This window comes from Xiphias gladius, chromosome 3, assembly GCF_016859285.1.
Source record: "Xiphias gladius isolate SHS-SW01 ecotype Sanya breed wild chromosome 3, ASM1685928v1, whole genome shotgun sequence".
NCBI classification, from domain to species: domain Eukaryota; kingdom Metazoa; phylum Chordata; class Actinopteri; order Istiophoriformes; family Xiphiidae; genus Xiphias; species Xiphias gladius.
This window is the reverse complement of record NC_053402.1, coordinates 23,398,990-23,425,947: the sequence shown is the minus strand read 5'-3', so window position 1 is coordinate 23,425,947 and position 26,958 is coordinate 23,398,990. Positions and strand designations below refer to the sequence as shown.

The 26,958-nt window shown below is 42.7% G+C and overlaps 1 long non-coding RNA gene across 1 annotated transcript in view; it reads right to left on the bottom strand.

Moving 5' to 3' along the window:
* The window catches only part of LOC120788026, a 43,319-nt gene extending 18,554 nt beyond the window's left edge, over positions 1–24,765 (bottom strand). Inside the window, exons 1-2 of the long non-coding RNA XR_005707178.1 lie at positions 24,674–24,765; positions 16,504–16,626 (exon numbers count right to left, since the gene is read on the bottom strand). This is a non-coding gene — a long non-coding RNA (uncharacterized LOC120788026). The remainder of the gene's footprint in view (positions 1–16,503; positions 16,627–24,673) is intronic.
* Between the last annotated feature and the right edge of the window lie 2,193 nt (positions 24,766–26,958).

Below are 26,958 nucleotides of genomic sequence, written 5' to 3'. Positions count from 1 at the left end.
GACCTGACTTTCTAAACACGCTGAAAGAGTGGAGATAACCTCTATCCTCATCTCGCTAGTGTTTGCTCCTAGGAAACACATTGGAGGAGTACCCTCAGCAACAGAATAAAACCCACCAGACGTTGGGGAAAGTCAATACGCCTATAACGATGAATTTCTCTCTCTAAAGATAAACCTGAATGAATCTTGGAGGTTTAATGAACGAAGTTTGTGCAGAGGGGAATTTATCTTATTGGAAGGATGAATACATTTTCAAGGGAGGCATATTGACAAGATATGACTGTCTTTTCACCCAGTAAGGAGGCCTAATATCTTCCTTTGAGAGAAAGTCATTCAGAAAAAAAATTGCTTCGGTGTCTCAGTTTTAAGTCCCATCACATGAACCACACGAGGAGAATAAGAAACAATGCCTGCGTGAAGCATTGTTGGGCCTGTTTAAAAATGTCCTGCTGCAGAGTAACAGCTCTGTGCAATAAGGCTAGCTTCAGCTAGCAGGATGTGCGTCTGTGTGAGGTGCGTTGTATTTCCCCTGGACTGAAATGCGACATAAGTATGTGTTGCTTTCTTGCAATGCTTTCAGTTTCGGAAATACCAATTTGATAAACTGTCTTTAGATTTTTTAACCCAGCCAACGTGGACCTAGTGGCGGAAGAAATATTCAGCAGCAATAATGCTAAAGAGTCTGATTAACATCGTATCGGTACAGAGGAATGATCCGACCACATGTACTGAATTTATCAAAAGTAAAAGTACTCTGTGAGTGGTTTATTATATAACTGTATTATTGTTTCTGATTCATCCGTGTGTAAGTAGCCCTTTACTGTTGTAGCTGGGCAGTTTGAGCTATAAAAAAAAACCAACATGTATTACGAGCTGATAAAGCAGCTAATGTAACTGTCAAATGGTGGCGGAGTAAAAGTATATTTCCATCTGAAATATAGAAGTGCAGAGATGCATAGAACCCAAGTAAAATACAAGCAGCTCAAAGCTTTGCTTAAGTACAGGAGTTGAGCAAACGTACTTATTTATACTCCACCTTTGATTTTGACTGAATTGAGGCCTCTCCCAAAAATACTAATCGAGTCCACGTGTCTAAAATTGCTTTCAGGCTGCGAGCAATTGCCGCCGGGGCTGCCGCCCAGCAACACTGATGTGTTTTCAATCGGTGGCAGCGGGGTTGCAACCCCACCGCCAAGGCTCTCAGCTACATCCAGGCCTACCAGCCTGTACACGGCAGCCTGCTGCTCTCCGCCATCCACCTAGTACAATCTCATCACGCAGCTAAACGGAGCGGGGTTGCGGCTTAAAATAGAAGAAACGCTCAGCAAAACGACACGATTAATATGGCAAGATTTGCTGACTGCTATCACGAACGTCGTCTGTCGTCCCAGACCAGACAATCTGGCTCCCGATTCTCTTCACGCAGTTTCTCCCTCCGTTTGCTGGTGCAAAGGTGTACAATCCGGGTAACTCGGGCGTCGTAAAATCTGCTCGGTTTCCCGGTTTGCCCTCGCTGCAGTTTCGGCGGTTGCTGGCGAGTTGAAAAAGCTTGAGCCGTCGCGAACTCCAAATGCAGAGGCAGAGAGCCGCACGCGTTCACAGGAGCGGTGGCCGCCCTCCCTCTCCTCGCCACTGCCACCGACCTCGCTGTGTTTACACTGAAAACAACAGAGGTGGCGGCGGCGACTGCTCGCCGTCTGAAAACATCTTTACTTTCCACTGTTACGCTTCATTGCTTTTGACTCCTTGTACAGTCTCGGGATATACAGTATGTCCCGACAGCTCCAGTGGCGTAAGAAATAACAGCGGTTTACTATTTACACTGATTGGAAAACGTGTGAGAGGTCAGCGCCTTCTCGTTAGCTCTCTCTGACAGTGACAACAATGCTAATGCATCCCAGTCACAATACACCACACACGGGCTAATACAGACCTACACGTTACTCAGTTTAAAACAACCTTCTGACAGGTATGACTACGTGACACCTTCTCTTCTCAGTAAGATTGTCTGAGCCCGTCTTAAAAAAAGTTATTAACCACGAGTTCGTTTCACCTTCCCGTCGTCGGAAAAAACAAGGACCAGCAGTGTATTGGTGTGGAAAGAAAACGTCCCGGTGTCATCTGTAGCGACGGTGCGAAGTGCACCTTCCTCCCCGCAGACGTTTCTGATTCTGACACTGACGCTTTTCTTCGAGAGGCTGCCGCTGAGATTTCTCTCAAAGCTACCGCTATTCTCCCCGAAAGTAATGACAGAGAGAGACATATACGGAAAGTGTTTTCTATTCATGGTCCAACCTGCCCGTATAGCTTTTATTTGGCCTTGGCAGCAAATATCACAAAGATAAGAAATGCTTCAACATGAGAAACGTCTGGTCAGCTCAGTTCTGCTGCTGAGTGAACACAAACCAAAAAATTCCGTTTCTGTCAATCTCCCGGCTATGTTTTGAGTCCCATTTATATAACTGGAGGATTTAAGTGTTCATGCTTTTTCTTTCTTTCTTTATCGAAATTCAGGAGAGATTGTGGATTTGTTTTCTTGTGTATCATTCATATTCTAATTTGGATTCTTGAATATCATTATTACCTGGATAATTGCTGACTCATGTCCAGAGATGTGATGCAAAAAAATCCCCTTTTTTGTCGAGACACTCTTTGGCTGATGTTTCAGTCAGATTTTTTTTTTTTTACACAAGCAATAGAAGTTGTGCTGGTTTAGTGAGATAATTTGAGCAATTTGAGTGCCAATGAACTTGTTTCAAATGATAAAACTCTCTCACCAAAAAGGTCACTTTAGTAGCTGGTCTGGAACTTTCAGTCGTGTCACATGATCTTAATCAGCCACCCGGTTGTCATGGAATTTGTAGACGTTCAAATTTCCATGTTTTTCTTTTTCTTCTGAAAACTTTAAGGCTTCCTGTCCATGTTGACGTATAAGCTCCAGAGAAGCTACTCAGTCAACCCTGTGCTACTCTGGGTTTGTTTTTCTCAACTGCTGTTTCCAAGATTTCGAAGGAATTTTGAACCTCGGCCTTTAAGCCAAAAATTGACACGAAGTCATTTAAGCGCTCGAAAAATTCCAATTTTTGACAACGGGCCAAACTCCTTCTGCTGGAGCAGATGTTATTGTGTAACTGAAAGCTCCAGCTATTACATCGATCTTGTTTTTCTCAACTGCTGTCTCCAAGGTCAAGAGCAAACTTTGGACCTCAGCTTGTTTCCCGTGTTTCTGAAATCGAGTTTCAGTTTTCAATTTGCATGCAGCATCCTGCCATTTTCTTTCTTGTTTCAAGACCCAGATACTCCTTTTTAGAAACTTCTTGAAACAAGTTCATTTGCCTTGGAAACAGGTTTGAATCAGTGTCTCTGTACTGGCTGCGTTTTCGCTTGTTTTAAGGAAACGGGCTTTTTAGGATTCGATTATTGACAAAGTTCTGGATACCGTGCATGCTGCTGCAAGTGCACTGACATGGAGAATTTCACCAGTTAAATAACAGAAATTGGAAACTACACTATTTGTGCTTTGCCAGGTCTATTTCTGCATTACTCCTGTACGACATTATCCGGTCAGTGAGCTGCTGTCATCTTTTTGAACATTTCTGTGTCCAAATATTTGTCTCTCTCCGTCTCTTTTCTGTGTGTATCTGTGCGTTTTTGTGTGTGTTATGATCGCGGTCAGTTCATCTGTCACAGTTACTGCGGCTGGACACTTCAGGTTTGGAGGTCAGCGAGAGGTAAAGGCTTTGCCCTCTCATTGATTCCTGGTGACACTCGGCGCTGTGCTCCGTGTCCCGCTGACAGAGGCTAAAGCAATCCATTTTCAGACACGTCCTCAACCCCTTCGTCAAAACTGTTGTTCTGAAATACCAATTTACTCATTTCCCCCGATCGGCTGTCATTGAACAATTATTAAGGGTTGACACGACACGCTCACCTTCCATTACCAGACATTACTGAGGGGGTTAACACCTGACAGATCGAATGACGGCATTTAGCGCCGTGACCAATCGGACTTAACAGCCCCTCAACCTGATATTAAGCGTCACTGTTTGCACCTGATCTGAAATCTGTAATATTTGTATGTGGTTTTCTTGCCTCCAAGAAGTGAGCTGAACAGCTTTAGTCAGGCCTTACTTGCTCACCATATCAACAACATTTGTCATTTCTGTTTTTTTTTTAATAACTCGCTCAATATCGGCAAATTAAATGAACTTTTTTTTTTCTCTGCCTTTTCCTCACAAACTTTTGTGAGAAATTATAGGTTTCTATGGTTGACAAGACAAAGCAGGACAAATAAATCAATACAAAGCAAATGAAAGCAAATTGAATCTATTAAAGTAAAATTACTGGGAGAGAAAAAAAGAAAAAAAAAACAGCTGAACGCAACGTAACTCAGAGAGTCAGGGCCGCAGACAATTAATGACAGAGGGAGCCGAAAGGTGCTGGCTCATTAAGCCTGCCCGTTGCATGCAGACAAGGCCGCCACCCAGACCAAGGCAGACCAGCGCAAACCAGTCTGCTCGGCTAAAGCAGAGCTGCAGCCCCGCGGGCCCACGGGGACGTAGCCTTCTACCTGCAGCCACCAGAGGCTAAACACCAGGGATGTGTTTTATATAGCAAAAACGTTGCCCCCCCCAAAAAAAAAGTAAATTAGATAAGATGAGCTTCCCAAAGCCTCCTCCGTCCCCTCAGCACCTCCCACGTCCCTGCGCCTCCTCCCATACCTGAGGAATGCCAAGCAGCAGGGTGCCACAGAGGACCTTCAGATCAGTGTGAGCAAACGGGGGGGGGGGGCTCTCTGGGCAGCGATGAGTAATTAGCACTAATTAGTGGCAGTGATTAACCACACTGGGGAACGTGGGGGCCGGAAGGGAGCAGATTGATAGAGCTGGCCCTCCTAACCCGTAGAGGCTCCACTGCATCTTAAGCAGGGGGAGGAGGCTGGCTGTGGCTGCCTGCCAGATGCTGCTACAGCCATAAATAAAGGTGGAACATGCATCGAGCATCCGCAAAGCCATTTCAACAACAGGGAGGTGAGAGCCGATGTGTGACTACTGAAGCACAACTCTCAAATCAAAGGTTGTCAATTCATTATACCCTGAGGCAGGGTTATTCAAATGGTGGTCGTTGGGTCGAATCGTGCCCTTAAGTGATTCCAGAAAGGTCCTTCGAGCGATTCTGAGCAGCTAATTGAAAATGTATTCGATAAATTGCGTCAGTTCTGTGTAAATTTCCGCCAATAGCTGAATAAATTAGCCGTGCGCTGCTGGTGCTAACGGCAAGTGGCATCGGGACACTGCAGCGGCCGCATCACACTCCCTCTGTGTACGGCCCACAAGAAACCGGGTGAGTGGGAGAAATCAGGTTATAGAGCGCAGGACATCAGAGTACGAAATATGTCGGAACCTAGTTACTGTAGAAGAACGCAAAAGAGGCGCGATCATCAGCCTGCGCAAATTGAATTGCATTGAACTGCTGTGGAAACCTGACTTATTGAGGCTCTAAGCAAGTACAAATTGTCAGTTTCAGTTTAAGTCAGACTTTGAGTGAAAACATTTTGAATCTGAGGCTGTATCACTAAGTGCCATGATCATATTTTTTTATTCCCTTGACATCCAGGCAAACCTTCCAGGGAAAATGTCCTTAATGGAAGTACAGTTTCCAGAAAACAAAAAATGAAATGCTAGATCACACAGTAGAGCAAAGATTTACTTCACAGGCAAACTGATCAGCCAGTTGACGAATGTTTGACATGCTCTTCTTCACTAGGACAACATTACGAACCCGTCTGCACCTGGTTAGATGAGCGAAACACTCCCTGCCTGTTCTCTGGTTTTTTCCTTTCCTGAGTTCCTAACCAGAAAGACCAGAATGGCAGCAAGACTGTCAACTCTCTCCAAATCTATGTGCCACAGCCTGTTCATTTCCAGCTCCCCGGGATCAATCACTGGATATCTTGAAGACTAAAGTCCTGTGGCACACTGACAACAGGCTTTAGGATTTGTGTGTGTAATACCATAACCGATGGCTCACCCTTTTAAGTTGGTCGATGGGCAGAAAACTGAACAGAAAACTTTTCGTCATTTTTCAAGTACGAAATGCCAAACGTTCCCTGGTTCTAGCGTCTCCGGTGTGAGGATTTGTGGCTTTCTCTCCGTGTTATATCACTGTGAACTGAATGTCTATGGGTTTTGGACGGCTGGTCGGATAAAACAAGCATTTTGAAGATGTCACCTTGGGCTTTGCAGAGTTGCTATGGGCATTTTCACTGTTTTCTGACATTTTATGGTCTAAATGACTCATCAATAATAATAGAAGTGTTTGTTACTTAAATACACATGGTCTGTCAAAGGATAAAATGCACCCAAATGGTTTTTAAGGTCATAAAATTGTAAACCAGAACTGTATAGGAGGGCTGTCTCTGCATCCAAATACTAAAAGCTACCGTCCAAATGACGGAGCAATTTAAAAGAGCCATTGTTACAATAAACACTAATGTTTCATCGCACACTGTCTAACGTTATTTAAAAGGATAAGCTTGGGACGAGTAAAGCAATAATATTCAAACTATGAATTATGCCACTACAGCCAGCTGAGAGGGAAGGAAGATGCTTTATGAATGATCTTTTTTCATTCCGCTCCATTATTAAGTTTGACTCAGTGAGCTATAGTGTTACACTTTGCCATGAGCAAATGAATATCCCTGCTAAAAATTCAATTGCGAATATCTGAAGCAGAGCTCTCCGCATCTCGAGGTGTGTTGTTGTTGTTGTTGTTGTTGCTTTTTGTTTTGTTTTTTTTAATGAAGTGACATACACACGGTATTTTTTCCACATGGCTTGAAAACAAATGACATGATAGCTACTCGACGAGGCCAGGTTGAGATGCCGTCTGAGCTTTTATGGCAAAAACAAGCGGGACGTGTGAGGCTTGATTTTAAACATCAATGACTTTAATTAGTGTCATTCTGCAGTCACCAATAGCAGTGCTGAAATGCGCGGGCCGCGCCTGTGACAGCTGCGCAGATCTGTGGCGAAGCAGGGGGCTCTTAACAAGATAAGACCTGAAATCAGCGAGCCTGAAGGAACATTATCTGAACAAGAGTGCTGATGAAAATGACTGTACTGTCGGCTTGCTTGGAAACAACTGAAGTGTTGTTCACATGTCTTAAGGTGAAACAAGCCAGCGACACAAGTGGCACTACAGCGGATAATTCCCCATCACTTGTAGGGGCTGGGAAAGAGGGATCGTGCCTTTGTATGTAAATGATCCGTTCGGATCTCTGGGTCCCAGGTAGAGAATTGGAGAAGAAGAAAAAAAAATGCAATTTTACAAGGAAACAGATTAAAAACAGATGACTCAAAGCCATTAGTCTTTAGCAGATGCTACTCAAACGGAATTCAGTAGTTTATTCGTTGGGGGCTATTTCCAGTGGCGGATTTATACACATTCGGTCCCCCAGTGAGCATTTCTGGCGACGGCACGGCGTGTGGGGGATTGAATCAGAAGAAAACTACAGCTGTGTGTGTTCACGGTGATGACGGAACATGTCACACCCAGCGCAGCAGTGTGGCCCACGCATGTGTTTTCAATTGTTTTTCTGGACAATAATGGAGCATCTGTGGCACAGAGGGCCGAGGTGTATCAGGTTTTGGATACACACACACACGATACTACTGTTTGTAGGACACATTCATTGTCGGTAGCCTTTCTATGGGATTTGTTGACGATAAGAAAAATGCAGAGTATTGTCAGCTTCTCCTTCCAAGAGATGCAGGGATTTGCCTCAATTCAAACGTCTGAATGACCTTGGTTCGAGCACGCTCTTTAATGGCTGCTCTCTCCTGAGGTGGAAGGCTGGCTGAGGGCAGAGTATATTCTATATGTGTCTGTATAGGGAGGTTTAAGTGTGTGTTTGTGTTTGGGGCTTCGACTGCTTTTGGAAACAGAAGATAGTGTTCTCACAATGCCTGAGATATTGACTGGTTTCAATTTCCTCCATTCTGACAGCCCATTTCATCCGCGACTTGGAATAAAGGCAGCTGTTGTGTAGAGGCAATACCGCAAACATCAACGCATCACTTCCAAATCGATACTCTCCACAAACCAAGACCCTTAAGCAAAAAAACAGTGTATAATACAAAAGGTGGGCTGAAGTTTTGCATTATCATTAACTACAATCACAACCAAAGTGGCCGTAACACGATTTAAACCTAGCAGAAGTAAAGTCGTGCTGGATGTTGCGAGCACCGTTGGCAAAAGAGATGAAGAAAATGCTCAAGCGCAGTGGTGACACTCATTGAATTATATGTTGACAGCTCTGTGTTAGTGAAAAGATGAAAGCAAAATGAGATTTTCAAAAGTGAATATGGGGAATGACGGTATTGCTTTCTCCACATTGTCAAACCTGACAGTGCTATTACCATCGCGGTAACATCCGGTGCTGGCATATGGTATTCAGTTAGCAGAAATCCGCTACCTCGTTTGAGTATTGATTGCATTCCAGGCAAGAGGACGACTTGTAGCACCAAAAACTTTAAAGGAAGGTAGTAACACTAAAATCACAAGGATGTGGGGAAGGAAGGACGAGACGAGTGTGAACTGAAGTTACCGATCAAAACAAAACGTTTAATAAACAGTTGTCAAGGTGTTGTGTGTTTTTAAAAATTCATTTACAGGGTGACTCTCCAGGATTTCATTTGGAGCCAGTCGGAAATATTTATGTGTGAGGGAGCTGCATCATGATGACCTTTCAGGGCAGATGAAAAATAACCTCTCATTGTCTGTTGTAGACGACACTAATACAATATAACATCAATCTGCAAGTGCAAAAATGTGAAGAGGACAATAAAAGCTCTTTTTTTTTTTTAGAACTACCAGTTTTTCAATTTATTTCAAAATTTAAAGTTAATCCCTTGAGATGAGAGATCGTTTTGAGTTGGTTGTCAATACAATTTTTGCAAACAAATTGCTAACATAAGATAATTAACAGTCTTCTTCATCTTTTTCTCTTGTAAAGTATTGACAAGCAGTGCAATTAACACAAATTCATGTGTGACATTATCATATTTGCAGGAGTCATTCACAGTCAAAGAAAAGCCACAGCTAGTATAAGAAAAGGCCCCCATTACCGAATGTAATTATTTACTGAAATTTCATTATCAGCACAATGAAATAATTTAGTTTTCTCATTTTTTAGAGGATGATATATCAACCACAGATGTAGTGTTTAGCCATAGCCAAAAAATAGGGGCTTACAAACCTTTTATTTGGCCAAATAAAATGCTGAATTTTGTTAAAGATGCAGAGTAAGAAGATAAGACTTCCCTATAGCAACAAGAAAAGGAGCAAGAAGAAAGTATATGTTGTTTGTATCCGTAAACATAATATGAAAAAACAAGGTCTCTGGTTAGCTTAATAGCAAAATAATGATTAAAAAATACAGGGAAAATGAAAAAAAAGGAGATAAGAAGTCATGAGCTGAAAATAAATGGGAGCAAATAAGCTTAATGTTCCTTAAAATGGATTAATCTCCTAAAACTAAATGAAAACCAAGGGAGGAGTACCTCATTGTGAAAGCATGCCAAGAACAGCAAGGAAAAAGAAAACTTTACACTTTCCATTAAAAACTTTCATATGCCAGTGAATACTTTTCAGCCACAGGGGTGAAAAAAGAATCTTATTCTCAAGACAAAAAGACAAATGACATGGCGAACCTATTACTCCAGGATTCTGTGTGGCGATATATTACGTCTTCATTAAACATTTGTGCAGGATCTTTGCTCTAATTAGCTGGCTTACTTTGCACTTGGAGTTGTGTCAATTTCAGGTGGAGCTGTCACTGAGGAGCGGAGCGAATTTGTCGGTGCATTCAGCTTGACATTTTTCTCTTTGGCCGCTGGAAAACCGCGAATACGGCAGCGGCTCTGATGTTTAGGATGCCCAAACTAGGCACGAGCTGTAATACCTGCCGTCCTGACAAAACATCAACCCACTCAGCCAATGAAAGTACGGCAGAACATCCAGCCTCCCCTGTCATCTCTCTGAGGAATCAGCATACTGAGCATCTCCTGCGCTGTGTTCATCACTCCAGAAAACAAGGAGGGAAGGCCTGAAAGACAGTCAGTATGTATGATTCCACTTCATCAACCATGCACATCACCTTTCTAGCATTAGTTTTGGAGGGCTTCTTTATATTCTTAAGATCAGGGAGCAACAATATTTGGACCTCTATTTAACTTCTTGCCATTCTGGCCTGTTTTTGTAATTTTACTTGGTTATTTTCTAGTTTCTCGCTTCCCAGCATCTGCCAGCGTTGTTATATATGTCGCGCACATCACAATTTAGGTCCAGTGGAGATGGTCAGTGCCAGTGCAGGATGTAGCGTACCCCTTTACGTAGCCTCAAGGTGGACAGTTAGTGGATGGTTGTGTATCGTGTCGGATATGAGGGAGACATGAGTTTGTGTCCTGTTCCAGACTTGCTCACATTTTTAAAATGGTAACCAGGATCTTTCCCTATTCTTAACCACACCAGAGTTGTCAAGCACAGATATTGTTGCAGAAAACAACCTGAACAACGTTGGCATCGAATGTCAAATAACCGTGCTGCTGAACATGACCCAGAGAAGTGTGCACCACTGTCCAATAAAGCTTTTTGTCTGGTGATAGTTTCCTCCTTTCACACCAACCTGGGAACCCACTGCCTTACGGACCCGACTTTGTTCACTGGGGCACTGTCATGTTGAAACAAGAAAAGGTCTTCCCAAAACGGTTACCGCAAAGTTGGAAGCACACTATTGTCTAAAACTTCGCTGAATGCTGTTCCATGAGGATTTCAGTTAATTGGAACTAAGGAGCCCCAGACCAAAAGTATATGGACAGGCGTGTCGCATATTTTTGCCCATACATTGTATTTAGGAGCTTGATTCTCTTTTGAATACATGTTAAATCATTGTCGGAAGAAGACAAAAGACGTCCCCGGAAATCCCCTTGTCATAAAGAGTTAAATAGTACACTTATGGTACTTCTTGACTGACTGTAAAGTTTTGTCATTTTTTTTATTGCAGTGGCTTATCTTGAGCATCACATCACTTCACCATCATGCAGAAAATATCAGATGATCCCAATCCCCTTTGGCGCTCCTAAATGCAGTCTATTTAAGATGCCAACATTTCATTCAACCCAATTTTATTTCATATATACAACAATTATTGCCAACTGTGGTGGAAATCTTCCATCAAGCTACAATAATTGAACTTTGAGTTTCCCTAATTAAGATCTAGCGCAGTTGATTTTGGTTGAAGCCAACCACGGGGTCAGCTGAAAGTCAAAACAGATAATTGTCTGCATGAACTTGGAGCTAAAAATGTCTTGCAAGTGTTGGTCAGCATCACTGTGAGGACAGACACACAGCGTCATACTCGTACTGAGGTAGTAAACAATCAAATTGCCCCACATTAGTACAAGAATATCCGCAACAAATTGCTCCTGGCATGGAACTGGCAAGAGCCGGTTATCTGATCAGATTCGACCACACAGTCTTCAGTCAGTCCAGCTGACGAAGGCAGCACAGGTGGCTAATGTGCCAGCTGGCGCTGACCTCAGACGGGAGGAGAGGTTCCCAGCGCTCAGCGACTCTTCTTTCCTCCCACTTTGGAGTTCTTAAGGCAGGTCCGCAGTTGAGTCGTGAATGAGCCTTAATGTGACAGAGAAATTGGGGATCACTTTCTCTGTCTGGCTCTGCCAACAGTCTGATGATATCGACGACTAGATGGCGTGAACGCAGGAGACTCCAAAGAGCGGATTAGAGAGGGGAGATAAGGCTATCCACTGTAATTAAGCCCTATCTCTGTACAGCCACTGAAGAAAATAAATTACCCTTCAGAGCCTGCCAGTGTTGAAATGCATGAACAATTATTCAATAATTAATCGTTATACATGCAGGCTCCAAACACTAATAGGACATATTTTAACTACAGCATTATAGCACTGTTAAATTAAATTAAGTATGAATGCATTTAAGATCAATGTAATAGATCACCTATTTAACCTCTTTTAATCACTCTAATGTAATTGTATTAGCTCTGTTATCAAGCTTTTTATGATGTGCCCCGTGTTAATTTCCCATTCCCGCCATGTACAATCGAGAATGGTGATATATAGGGTGTGGCACCAGACATACTCTTGGAAACATTAAGCAGGGAGCCCAAGGAAGGTGCCAGTCCTGCTGGCAATCCAGTCCCGGTGCCGCAACAGGTACAACATGCAGATGAGGTCAGATACGGCCCTACGAGGTATGTTACCAAATCTGCAAAGCGCTGCCGCTGCCAGACAACGAATTCTTCTCCATTTGCTGCTTTAAAGACGGGGTAGTGATGCATTTTATATCTGCATTCTGGGTTTTTGGATAAACATTTTTAAAAAGAAGTTTGTGAGCGTGAGCAGCGATAGCCAACGTAACTGAACAGACGAAGGGACGACCATAGATTCTAAATCGACAGAAAATCCAGAACGCCTCAACAGAGAGCACTTAAACATAGCGATAAGAAAGGGGGTCTCTCAGATTGGCAGTCAAACTGTCAGTCTAACTGGTTATTATTTGGTACAGATGAATGAAGTGAACATCATGACGTAACAAAATGTACACAAGTCACTTTAGGTTACTTTGCTACCAGCAACATTTGACCCCATTTTTGACTGAGTCACCTTTAGTTTCGAAAATTTAGTTTTAAAATTTCAACGGGCATTTTTCATTTTATTTATTGACATTCTATAGACCATATTGCTCCTTGATTAATCGAGGGAAAGCGAGGTAGAGTCATCGATGTTGAAAATAACCTGTGCATTTAGTTGCAGTCCTAGATAAATTATTGTAATTAACGATAAACTCTGCCCCACTAGCTTCTAGGCATTTCGCTTGGGTATACAGACAGATTACAGTACCATCAGTGTTATTTTAAGAAAAATCTAAATGTTTAATTTAATGACACAGAAGCTGAAATCATCAATATTACAATATATTACAGTACACTAAAGTTTTAATTAAGGTGTTTTGAGGTATACTAAAGTATAAGTGCACTGAGTTGGGGCACCAAATAATCTAATTTTTCAAAGAGCCCTCATAATATCTGTTAAAATAACAAATCCATTATGAAGGTAGTGAACAGCTCTTATCACAACAAGAGAGGAAGGCCAAAAGATATCAGATTTGTTCTGCTTCAAAAAACGTGCAGATGAAATCTCTTTTTTTTCCCTAAAAAAAAAAAAGTAGTGAACTTCATCTTTACCTATTTCCCACTCACCTGATAATTACTTCAAACTGAAAAAATCTAACAATATCTGTGACAAAGCAGGGAAAGAAGAAATGGCCTTTGAATCTTGCCATAAAAAAACTGCCTCTGTACAGAAAAAAAGTGATATTTCTGCTCAGACGTTTTCACAAATGTGTATTTTCAGCTGCAAAATTCTCCCTCTTCTGCAGCAAAACAACTGTATTTGCAGTGCACTGTACTTCCACAGCAGAGCTTGTTGTGCTTTTTGTTTTATAGCAGCTTGGTTAGAGCTCTTCCAGGTCCATATTAGGCAGCAGAAGTACATGAATAAAATAGAAGTTCTCTTTGAAATGACGTGACATTTCCATATCAACCGGAATGAAAACATCGTGGTAGCCTTGATCTGTTTGTGAAACTGAGCCAAGCAGTGAGATACTGCGACGTTTGATGTTCTGCTGAGGGTTTCAGTCAGTCGGCCAGCTGGTGGTTAGACGGACAAACGTCTGAAATTCCCCGAAACACTGCGGTCAACAACGTGCACAGACGTCTCGGGCAACACGCGCCGGTGTGTGAGATGCCAACAGAACGAAACACAAACCAAAACACAAAATGATGTGTTGAAGATAGTAGTGGATTCAGTTTTACCTTCCAACACACAGTGCCACGGTCACATTAGGAGCCATATCAGTAAGGTTTTAGCCACAAATATCCCGGTAAAAACACAGGTAACCAAAGATTTTGATGAAAAATCAACACTACGTGTCCATCTAAAATGATCTCAATGAAAACAAGGACATGTTTACTGCTGTGTTTTCAAACATTACTCATGGGGACAAATCTTTTACTGCAGAAGAAAAAATTAAAAACCTCTGCGTATTAAAGAACTACTGCACACTCAGTGTGTTTTCTGAGCTGTGAACTAAATGATATGACACTCCACAGAGATGAAACCCACCAGTGCTGGTGCTGATGTTGACATTTCTTACCAAAGTAATAAAAATCTGCATTTCGTGGGTTGAAAATGGCTCAACACACCATTTACTGTTTTAAATCGCCCCGAACCTTGCATAGAGTCAACCGTTTGGGACTTCTTTACGTCATTCATTTATATTAAGCAATAGGATGTTAACGCCCTGTAATCGGACGTGGGCGACCCACCTCCCTCGGCCTTGTCCAGCCCTGTCATTGAGTGGGAGTCTCATAGTTTACACTACTTTTGCTAACCCTCTACTTTGTATTTTTCAGTTTTGGCGCAAAGGTTTCGGATTTCGGACTCACTTCAATTCCAACCGCCTAACAGCTGCGGAGCTAACGTTGTTATCCATTTCTTAATCCTCGTCTGTGACCTTCAACACGATGCTCCGACGTCACGTGATTCAAAGGCAGTACCGTCGGAGTCCTGAGGCCACAGGTGACATGTGACAGAGGGGTCACGGTGTATATTTAGATCCTAAAGAATCTTCTTTATAAAGGTTGTCTTCTGATGTAGACACTTAGAGGTACTGCCATACCTGTCTGGCCATATAGTGTGTATTTATGATTAGAATGTGTATTAACATTTGATATGTGGAGAAATCTGATGGATTCCTAAGGATGGACAGTTGCCGGTGCTCACGTTGTTTTTGTGGTGGACTAGTTTTCCGCCTTCTGCCTTTGTTCCAATTCTGAACGCCCATTGATTGTTATTCAGCTGATTGCCTTGCCAGATGCAATCCCCGTGACCTTAAAATGGATCACCTGCGTGCGACCAGGCCGGATGCCTGAAAACATTTTTGGCTCCTGTTGAACAAAGTGTCTTGTCATTAAGTGTGACGCTCCTCTGTCATTATTAGTCAACAGAAGGAGGTTTACAGAGGGGGCTCAACTGTCATCACCACAATGGAACCCAAGAAAGCAATATAGGAAACCCTGTGTAACCCTCCTCCTTTCTTTAATGTGGGGCAAACACAACACTGAGTACCTAGTACCTGCCAATAACTCAGCAGGTGTTGAAATAACACGAACAAAAAGTAACAGCCAGTGGGAACCAGTGCCAATGCTAGAAAGCTAGGCTAACTAGCCTTCCCTTTCCAGGTGGAGAATACAGATTTATCGGCACGACGGGTGAATGTTGTAAACAGACAGCCAGCTTAAATCACTACTAGCTGATGCTAACGGTACCTGTTGGGGATAAAAATACAAAACAGAACAAAACAAACGCTCTGTAACAAGATTGGTGGCATATACGGGATGATTCTCCAGTCACTAGAACACCACAGCGCGAGTCCGAGCAACAAAGGCTCTCGGTTTTCAGTCACCAGTTGCCATCGGAAACACCCATTCAGAGGCTTGAGGCTTCGACGCCGTTTCCACAAATATGTCCAAAATCGAATAACTATGAATGGTAATGGTGTAGTAATATAGTTTATATTTCCGTCCACCAAAAGTGAGGAGACTTCAGCAGATGCACCTACCCGTCTTCCTTTATTCTCTGTTCCTAAGGTTTGACAGAAAAGGTTGATGTCTCTTAAAGATCACAGTGTTATAAAACACTGAAATAGTTAACCACCTTCTGCCCTTGATTACATTCTGTAACCGTCCGAACGCCACTATAAAGCTTCTTTTTTTTTTTTCACCTTCTTTCCACCTTGCCCTGAGGCGGCTGCTGAGTTTGGTAGAAAGAGGGACAGAGAAGCATTATGCAAGAAGCATAGAATCACTAGATTTAAGTCAGTGGCTGCTTGACTCCTCTGGAGAATGACAACCACAAGGAAACAAAGACAGCATGAGGGTTTGACTGACAGCCTTTTATGTCTCTTCACTACAAGGTCAGATGTATCCCAAATAGAAAGTACATGTGAGACATCCTGAATTTCTTAAAGAATGCCCTTCGTGTAGGATTCAACACGGTATGTTTTGGTAAAATGAAGATTATGAATTATGAGTGGCAGTGAAAAGGACTCCTCTGGAGCGTCGACTTCAAAAAAGGAAGCCGAATAGCAGCAGAGTAGAATAATCTATATATAATTGTGTGACTGCTGGCATGTCAACTTCAACCTTGTCTCATAAATGCCATTAGAAAGAAATTTTCTCGGAGGTTAATTTCATTATATTATCAAGAGAATTAAGGCAATTACCAACAAATGACAAAAGGGCTATTCAGAACCAATTCTGAGGATAACTGACCGTGCTATGTCCTCTCAGCAGGTGGTTATTCATAATACAGCAGGTGATTCATATGAATTATTTCCTACCTGTCATTCACTTTGCTCTGCCGCCTCAGTCTGTCCAAGTAATTGTAGTCCTGTAGATTTCACTTTGGCACCTACGGCGGGATTGTTGGCTGACCTTCCCGGGCGCTTCCTTCTAGCTATTATCTGTGGACGTTTTGGAGAGAGACAGAGCGTTAATATATATATATTCCAGAGGGAATCCCAAAACAGAAATTGTTAAATGAGAAAAGCTGGTTAGAAAGGAAGCAAAAAGCGGTTACATAAAAATCATTGTTTTCATGTCTGATCACTTGAAGAAATGTTCTGCTGTCAATCGTGTTATGTTAAAAGGGTCAGGAACATTTTATTTATTTTTTGCTATAATATCACATAAAGGATCAAGCAGCAGTCAAAATATGTTTGGTGCCACCTTCCGCACCCTGTTTCTACCTGATAAAATTGTGCAGTACCCCTGGCGCTGCACGTGCCGTTATCCCCTGGTCCCCACGAAGCAAACAAATACATCATAATCTGTTTTCAAATGATGTCTTGCAGTACTACGCTTTGGTATTTTCCACATATGCTTGTTCAGTATCCCGGCGATAAAACCAGCAGGACCTCAATTTTCCTTCAAACGTTTAATCTCCAAAAGAAAACACTTGCACACAAAGCAGCGAGAAGCTAAGTAACAGTACAGGGTCATTTGGCGCCAATGAAGAATTGATAAAATGAGTTTCCATGGAGACTAATACGCTCGCAACTAAAGACACATAGAGTGGCATTTGGGACGAGTGACGCAATACGTGGGGCACAAAGGTAACAAGCTTAGAGAGAGGGACATAATGTCAACACACTCTTGTCACAGAGGGCTCCACCTCTAATCAACATGTCCCGTAGCAGCAAAAGGTGGCAGACATTATACCCAGGTGGATGTAAAGTATAAACTAAGGACAGTGGGAATCAAAACATTAGAACTCTGACACAAAATTGGAATATGGCAACGTCAAAAGCCGGATTTAGGCACCACACAGTAGCTCTAAACGGCATTTTTGTTAACCAGTGTTCCAAGGAACAAGCTCTGAATACTGTTTACAGGAGTACTATTAACACATGAACAAATACTTCCATAAAAACATAAAACTAAAATGTCGGTTTAAAGGTAGCTCTATACGGCATTTTTGTTAACCAGTCTTAGGAGGAACAGGCTCTGAATACTGTATGAAAGAATGCTATTAAAAAAATGATCATATAATGAAATAAAAATAAAATATGTAGGTTTAAGGTCCTGCACTATGGTGCTTTTTGCTTCGTTTTCGCCTGTGCACAGCATAAATGTATAACATCCTGAATACGGAGGGATTTTTTATTTCTTTCGTAAAACAAAAATTTTGTAATTCATTATTTCTGTATGGGCCTCATCCGTTTTCAGATAAAGACTTTGTGGAGATGAATTTAAATCAAACACCCTTTAATATCTTTTAAATGCATGTCATGTTTGAGTTTAAAAAAAACACATTCTGTATAGGCTTTGAAATATATTATGACATCCACTTTTTCCAAACACAATTTTGAAGAGGAAAAAAGAAGCGATCTTATAATGTATTCTGGCCAATATGCTATATTGAATTTAGAAGCAAGGTTAGGATTCAAAACAGGGCGGGGGAAATCAGATAAAAAAATAAATCATGCAAAAATCCAGACAGAAATCAAACTTGAACTGTTGATTAGACAGTTGGTTTGACAGTTATTATATTTTCAGCGGACTCAAGAGCCATGGATTTGGGTCACTGTCTCGTCTGAGACAAAATGACTGTTTGGGATTTTTCAAAATATTCAACCATGACAATGACTTTTCCCCAACCATGACAAAGAAACCTGCAATACTGCAGTTGCCACGCACACGTTGTAGAAATAGCCAACTAAAAACCATAGACTGGTTGGTGACATGTCTGTGCGATTACTGCAAACTTAGATCAGCAGTGTCTTATTGATGCAGGAACCAAGGTAGGTTTTCCACACATGGGACCAACCAATTATGAGCTTTAAACGTGTCTTCCAGAATCCATACCTCCGGTCTGATGATGCAGTGAACCTGAGTTTCAAGTTGGCGGATCCACAAGACTTAGCCTCCTTAGCTGGAGATGTGTTTGAAAAAATCTACTCCTTCTAATAATGTGGGCATTTAGCAAATTTAGAAACCGAAACGATCAACCTCTTGTATGCTGTACGCTAGGGATACACAGTTTGCTTCCCACTGAAACAAAGTCCTATATCAAGGTAAAGAACGCACGAAGGTGATTCGGATTCCGATAATGTAGGGTGGTGAATCTGCACGGTTGTCTATAAAACAGATATAGAGCCATAAAGTGCTGCTCAGAGGTGACCTTTATTTTTGAAGAGCTGCTGTGTGACATGCTGTGAATCAGCCAACATCACTGCAGAAATTTATGCCTTCGTGTCGGCCTGACCTCTAAGTCAATAGTATGTCGGGAACAACTGGAACGATTTTAAGTAAAAACAGACACTGCACACACAGCAATAAATGTATGACAATGCACGCTCGCCAGCAAACCCGTGATGTCTATCTTCCAGCGAGCCACTGTGGCCACTGTCATTGGTTACAAGGTGAGCCACCTATGTGCACCCGGGAAACATATTGATGTGATCGAGTTGGGATTTTTGCTTATCACCACAATATCAAGTCACCTTGTTCTTTTATTTTTTCTAATCAAAAGTCAACAACGGTGCTATCTAACCCTGATATGGAGCCAATTAAATCCTTGCCTCAATCTATGGCGCTGTGGAGCGCATTCTAATTCAACCTTTGTTTCCTCTCAGTCTTGTGCCCTGGCTCGCGGTCGCTGAAATAAAAGTTGGGATACTTTTGATTGCGTGATCAGAGGAATTAGCTACAGATCAAGTAAATAAGGTTGTAGGATCAAAATGGAATCATACAGGCAGGTTCACAGGTGTACGCAGACTGAGATTTTGTACCATGAGCCTCTGTTTTATCACAGGGCTGAGGGAGAGGGTGAAGTTATTGACACACAGAAGTACGGCTAAGCCACTTCACATCCCAATCGATCACAGGTCCACTTCACTACAAGTGCCATTCCCCTTATGAACTTAGATTTCCTGCCTGCGCTGACTTTCAGGACCCAGACGCCTGCTTTGGACTTTGGCCCTGCAGTATCTCCAGATACAGTAGTGTTTGCATCTCTTTTGTCCTCCTCCTTTGTTCCTCAATCAAGGCTCAGTCAGCTTCAGAATGTTTCTAGCTCAGTGTTTGGCTGGTGCAAAAGCAGGAAACAGATGGCTTGCTATTTCTGGATGGTACTACAGAGTGTCCAGCTCATCTTTCACAGGATCTTAGTGTTTTTTAATGCCTGCGTAGGGAACTTCATAAAGCATGGAAGCAAGAACTTGTAAATGGCCCGTGACAATGAGATTATAAAAGAAGGTTTTTATGGTATTTGACGTTATTATACCGGATTCAAAAGCCTCCCTCCTTACTTTCTTTAACTCCAGCTAATCCCCCCCTGGGGGATGCCTATTAACCTAGACCGGCACTCTGCCCCTCCTGACGAGGCTGCGGACGGGCCTTCTCCATTTGTTTTCCCGATCTCTTGATCTGTGTCACTCAAATGGTCACATAATTATTGTGTGTCTTCACGGGTTGCATCGCGGATAGTCGCTGCATTGTAAGCAGACATTAATTACATGAGCAAGTGGACTGAGTTAATGAGGCTGTTTAAAACGCTTCTGGGGGGCGCACCGGCAGCGCACCTGGTTAAGCATATACCATGTATCAAGGCTGAGTCCTTGCTGCAGTGGCCCGGGCTCAAATCTGGCCCCCGGCCCATAGCTGCATGTCATCCCCTTTCTCTCTTTCCCCTGACTTTCCTGTCTATCTCCACTGTAATTATCATTTCTTAAAAAAAAGAAAAAGGAGAAGAGAAAAAAAAAAAAACAGAAGAAAATGATGCACCTCCCTTGACGGTTACCATGGAGTCATGTTTATGGATAGGACATGAACGAACCGGGCTGTTTATGTTCGTGACTGTAAATAAAATCATGGCACAATGATAATCTCATTGATGACATACCATCTGGCAGGTGCTGACAGTTTGAAATTACATTAATCCTTATCTATTCATTATGAAATCTGTGAGTCTCCATGTAGGGGTAGCGGTGCCTTATCGGAGTATAGCGCCTCGACTGAATTTGAATTGATTTCTATCTATGTGGAATCCGTTGCAAATTCCTCTCATGGCCAGCAATGGAGCCGGCAGTGAATGCTGCTCACAGGTCAAGTCAGATTCATCTCGGGCTATCTGATCAGCCCATCCCAGAGCCGCGCTATGCGGGAGAAATAACACATTTTAGATTACAGCGCTCTCTGTAAGGGCCTTCGGCCGCAGCGCGCGGCTTCCCATAGTTTTGAACAGAGCGTTCATTTCATCTCTGGGCGCTTCTTTTAAAAAGGCTATCCCACAAGGTCCTATCACTAGGAGGTTCAAGGGCAAAATAAATCAGCGATGACACGTCCCGTTGTTATGTAGGGCGCAGAGGTCTCCTGTCTGCAGCGGGAGCGCAGGTTGAGAGATCCCCTTTGTGTCTGAAGCGGGATCACATTAACCGTCTCACTCATTACATTAATGGCGGTGCCACCGTGGCAACATGAATAATGCCATTCCTTCTATGAAGGGGTTACAAACCAGTCTGACAGCGGAAAAAGCATTAGACTATTATTAACCATAAATCCATAAATGACACACTGTCCATACAGAGGGGACAGATATATTTAGAGCTGAGCTTGGTGTACTTTGTTGAATCCATTAACGCCAGGCAGAAGATGATATGAGTAAAACGCTTTCTATAGATTTAAATTAAAGATGGAGATAATAAAAAGAAGACTAGGTCAGGACTTCCTGCTGGATCAGTTGTCTAAGATGCACACCATGCAGGTACACCCATCCTGGATCCGAATCTGCCCCGGGACCGTTGCCACATCTTTTTTCCTGTTGTTGTCAAATAAAGCAGAAATGACAGAAATATAATCTTCAAAAAACGTCTAGACTGCAAATGCTTCATAGCTCTGTGCCCTTCATTGTTATGAATTGCAGGCATGCTGGTGGCAGCTCCACTGGATCAGCAGAATTTGGAAATTCTTCAAAAGCTGAATCTCCTCTAACCTTCCCCACCTCTCAAGCTCCTTCCCCACCTACCCCAGCACCATGGGATCTGTCACAAATCAAGAATGGTAAGGTCAATAAAAGCAAACCATGCCAGACTCTCTGACTGACACATCAAAAGTCCCTCAGCAGCGCTCAACACTCTGCCTTCCTTCCCTTCCGACCAATTTAGCGGAGTCTGAGGGGAGCCCCCTAATCCATGCCTCTGAAAGTGCGCTTAATCAACCTCTGATTAAGAGGGAGCACGCCGAGGCGTCCAGCAACATTTTCACTGCCCCCATCCACTCCTCAAGTCAAACAAAACAGGAGGAATCGGGATTTATTTGTCTTTACAGACCCTCGCCCCTGACGCTCCCTCTCAGATGGCTTAAGTCTCCTCGGTTCGGGCCCGTCATTCATTTCACATCCACCGACAGCAAATACAAAGCAAACATTTAGCTCCTTCTAATTTCTTTGCTCTTCTTTTTCCCTCTCTCTCTGTCTCTCCTCTTGTCTTTTTTCTGTTGTTGTTATGAGTGTCCCCCGGGTGTGCGGGAATGAATTAAACATCAGTATGTTGGTAGGAAGGGCACAGCTTCTCCTGAAAGGATTGAATGCAAAGCGTTGTTTGAGAGGAGAGCAGCAGTGGAGGTGACAGAGGAGGCTTTACTCAGCACGAGGACGCGGAACCATCAGGGAACCACTTTGACCTCTAACATCCCGCTACCTTCATGCATAGTCATTTTTTCCTCCTCAAGTCTCGCCAAGTAATTGGGGTTTTCCAAAGTTTTAAAAATGGAAGACCACGTTTGACATTTGTTTATCTTGTTACCCTGCTGTGTGTTTGTGTGTAGGTGTGACTGTTTATGAAAAGAAAAAAAAAAAAGCAATAAATTTGTTCCTGGAGAGTTTGTTTTACTCAGTCATATAAGAAACACTTCTCTGATTTCCAGCTGTACTGGTATCTATTAAGGCATGTCTACAACGTCTGCACTTCCTAGAAATGTAGCAAGATTCAGCTGCAAAGTTTCCTTCCCCCGTCCTCTAACATCTAAGCATCAGTGGTTGGTGGAAGAACAGCCTCTGAATAAACATCTCCACTGTTATTATCTTCCCAGGACAACAGACGACAATGTGAATTACTTTACTTTTTATTGAATTTATTTATTTTTGTAGGCCGTACGGCAGAGGCTCGGGACGCAGCTCTGCTACACAGGCCAATAAAAACATACGTTCAAAACACCTTGGTCCGTACGGTGCACATCAGGACTGCGGCCTATATTATTTTCTACGTAAATCTAATCCTCGGAAGTGACCAACGTATCCGTCCTGTCCACATCTTTTTCAGTCTGCAATGAAGCCGCGGTAGTGTTTGGTAAGAAACGTCAACTTCTTTTCACATCGATCAAACGAATTTGTCAATTGAAGACTTATTTCTTGACAGCACTTTTGAGGCATTTTTTCCAATAACTTTTTTTTTTTACTGCTCTGAAAAAAAAAAAAGACATCCCCCATTTTAAATCCTACCTACAAGGCTCGGATTTGGCTTTGTAACAAGGCTATAATAGCAGTGCCTGACAGGCTTCGGCCACTACAACAAAACCCGAATCCAGACCCCTGACCCGCGGTCAGGGCATAAAGATAACTGTCATGCCGTACCGAGCTAAATGCGGCTGGATTGCCTCCTCGTGTGAGGAATGAACTGCAATACCTCACGAAAGACCAATAGAAACCGCGTCACCACACCGCATGATAAACCTGGGGAAAAGCGGTTACCGACACGAGCGGCAGTTCAGTTCACAGAGTCCATTCTGCTGTAACAAAAGGCTGCATAATATATGACCTGTTATAATTCTAGATAGCATAGTGAGAGGTGCTTATGTGGATGTTAGTGGAGTTGTCCTTTTAACAATCCTTTGTGCTCAACAGGGGGTTATTGTGCTGAAACTCAGCATCTCATAAGTAGGTCCCTTAAATAGAATACTGTATTAAACGAAGAAAGACTAAACAAGCAATATTCAAAGAAACACTTGTCTGACTTCTAAACTGAGAAAGCGATGCTTCTATAAAAATCAAACTCAGTGATCCAGCACAGCCTAAATGAGAATGTAAGGTCTTGTTTTATTGAGACGCATAATCTGCTATACTATGCTACCTATGCACAAATTAAGGCACAGTATCTCAAAGGGCTTGTCGCGCATCCCCTGACGTTATTACACACGGCTCGCCGATTGATGGCCTTGAGAGAAAATGGGCCGGTAAACCCATCTATGCTCTGTTTGGAGAGCAGAATTTTCGGCGAACAAGAATGTTCAGGCCAAAATTGTCCTTCTGCCGTCAGCTCTAAAAGTAGGAAAACTACATTTTAATTAATATGAGCTTTCATGTAGATTTATTCATTTAGTTGTTGGCGTGCACAGAGTTGTGCGCTTGTGTTGAGAAAAGCTGTGCTGCAGAATCCCTGCTTTTATTTCATTTGTTTTCTTTCAGTCTGGTATAATCAGGCATGAGCATGACGAGCCTTAAATCCCGCAAGCAAGTTATGAAGCGTTTCAAGGTGAAATATCTGATTTTTTTTTTTTTTTTTTCTCCCTAAGTTGATTATCCAGGAAGGAGAAATGAGTCTCATATTTGGAGGCAGAGTTCAGTGAACTGTGGTCATGTGATTAATACCCTTGTCTGAGACTTTGCCAAAAAGCTAATGCCTGGCCTTTGGTTTGCAATAACAACAGATTTAATGTTGTGCATACGGTCAAAACAAGAACAAAAAGGCTTCTCGAGAGCGAGAACAGACTCGGTAGGAGTGTGGGTTAAAAGGAAACATCTACAGTATATCCTAAGCCCAACTCCTCTGTCAAATATCTCCACTATTTCAGAGTGACTTTGATCAACAAAGTACTGTTCTTTTCCAAGGCAACACCCACATAAAACACACAGTTGAGGTTGCGTAATCTCTTTTGCATTACATATAACAGAAAAAGACTCTTCCCTATTTTCAGCACTTAGCAACAGAGAAAGTGTCCAGCGATGGTACCGACCCGCAGGAATGGATGACAGTCTTACACACCGGTCCGTGAGACTCGTTGCCTTTGTATTTGTTGCTACTACATGCACAGCACGGACTGTAAAAAGGGGCCCGCACATCACGCTCATTGCACTGAAGCAGGAGCTTAGAAGAGAAACAAAAGTTTCAGCGCGACGTCAATCACTCCGCAGTCCGTACGCACCCACGCAGCGAAAAGAAAAAGTGTAATTAGCTTAAAAAGTGAAAACACCTGTGTGGGTGGAGTGTGGTTGTGTGGGAGCATTAAAGGGTTAGTTCGCTCAAACAACTAGCATCTAGTTGAGCAGATTGTTTTCTTGTCTGAGGTTTTGTGATATCTGCTCCTAAGAATTCTGCTACCACCCCGACACGGGGAAGGTGATGCGTTTGGTTTGATGTCCTCATCAAACATTTAACCGACGTTTTAAAGTTCGATCGGAGCTTCTTTTTTTTTGCAGAATTAACTGTCAAAACTCCCAATCTGTTCACAGAAGGCCTGTTGATTATCCAGAATAACCGGGACATTGTTGCTGGAAAAACACTACGGATTTGCACTTTTCAATCGAACTGAATTTTCACTCTTTTAAGTGGGAAAAAATGAAATGTGATTTGCCTAAATCGAACCTATCTGCAGAGGGTTAAACCTGCTTGAAAACCTTTATTTAACCTCTTCTGTAAATATTTGCTCACAGTAGTGTTAGGGGAAGTCTCAAATTATTATACATCTCATGCATGTTGAGCAGAGCTACACCTTGTTCTAAATTTGGACAAATAGGGAGAATCTGTGGGGTTTTAATTAGCGGATGTTGGCAACTCCTCTGTCCTGCAGCCCTGCTTCTCTTTTAAAGAAGCGTGCACAGCATTTTAATTTAATATTAAATGCATTACGCAATGTTAGATAAAAGTTGAGGAGGAAGATATCGCCTCCCACATCTGCTCAGCCCTCGTTCTTTTCAATCCCTCCTTCTCCGCCTTGTATCAATTTGTTTTTTTGCATGTCAAGTCAAAAGGGGGTTGTCACAGGAGACAGCTTGCTTGTCTCACGCGCATGATTGAGGTAGCCGCAATTTATAACCTACCAGCCGGAGCGACAGACCTCACTTATCTCAGGCGAGCTCCTCTGCCAGTGCCCTTTACTCAGCCAATGAGGATGAAGGTTGCAGGTTGGGTTACTTTGTCAAAAGCAGAGGAACCATTACAAATCTACACTATCCATCCTTCTGTAGGGCATGGAGCTTTTCCCCTGGCGCAAAGCTGTTGCAGATCTGACTCTCCTCAAAGCCGTCTTACTATCTCTCACGCCTTGGAAGCTCACAGGGGGGTTGTTATCACAAAGGGCCAATTTGTTATCCTGGTTTCACTCCATCACAGGAGCCATTATTTGGGACTTTTATCTATCAAGAAAAAGCTGTTAATGTGAACAAGAAAGTGTGTACTCTGTCATTATGCCACCGAGGCTATTGACTTCTTCTTATACTGATTCAAACTGAATGAACCTGATGCAATTACTCCGGCAAAAGAAGATTGACGCAACTACGCCGATGTAAACTACCTTGAACTTTTAAGTTGCCCCCTCGTGGAGACACCGCGTCTGATCCTTATGGTAGCGTTTATGTGTACTAATTGCGCCGCAGCACAAAGCCTTCGATGGAGTTGGAGGTCCCACCACGGGTGGGTCCTCCCATTAGTCGCAGCACAGTCCTGCCCACGTGCTCTGACACCAGGCAGCTCAGCCCAGGAACGCTGGATAACGCATCCACACCTGCAGGATGGACAATATTTCATAAACCTGAGTGCAAAGCTGTTATTTATCACTTTCACTTATTACTCGAGACACTTGGAATGATCGATTGGTTTATCCTCCATGTTGAAGCTGTGTATATATATCGGCTAGGAAAAAAAAAAGAAGGAGGGAAAAGACAATTACCTGCCTTGGTACATAGGTAGGAGGTTATTTCCTGCGAGTCGACCCCCATGCGACACTCTGGTGCCCTTTGTGTCTCCATCATGCACTGTGCCTTAGCCATCATTATCAGATGGACGGCTGCTCTGTCTATGCAAATGCCCTCCGTTCTTTCTCCCGCACGTAACGGATGGATTTACGAACGGTAGTGGTTTCAGGAAACAGAGCCAAGCACCGAGCAACACTCTGCTTTATTACCTTTTTCTCTTTGATCCGAGGGAATGGAAATGCCACAGAGGTGTTACATTTACATGAGACACTGTTATAGGTAACATCTGGGGAGTGAAGAATTTAATTTAGATTTGTTGCAAAAAGGA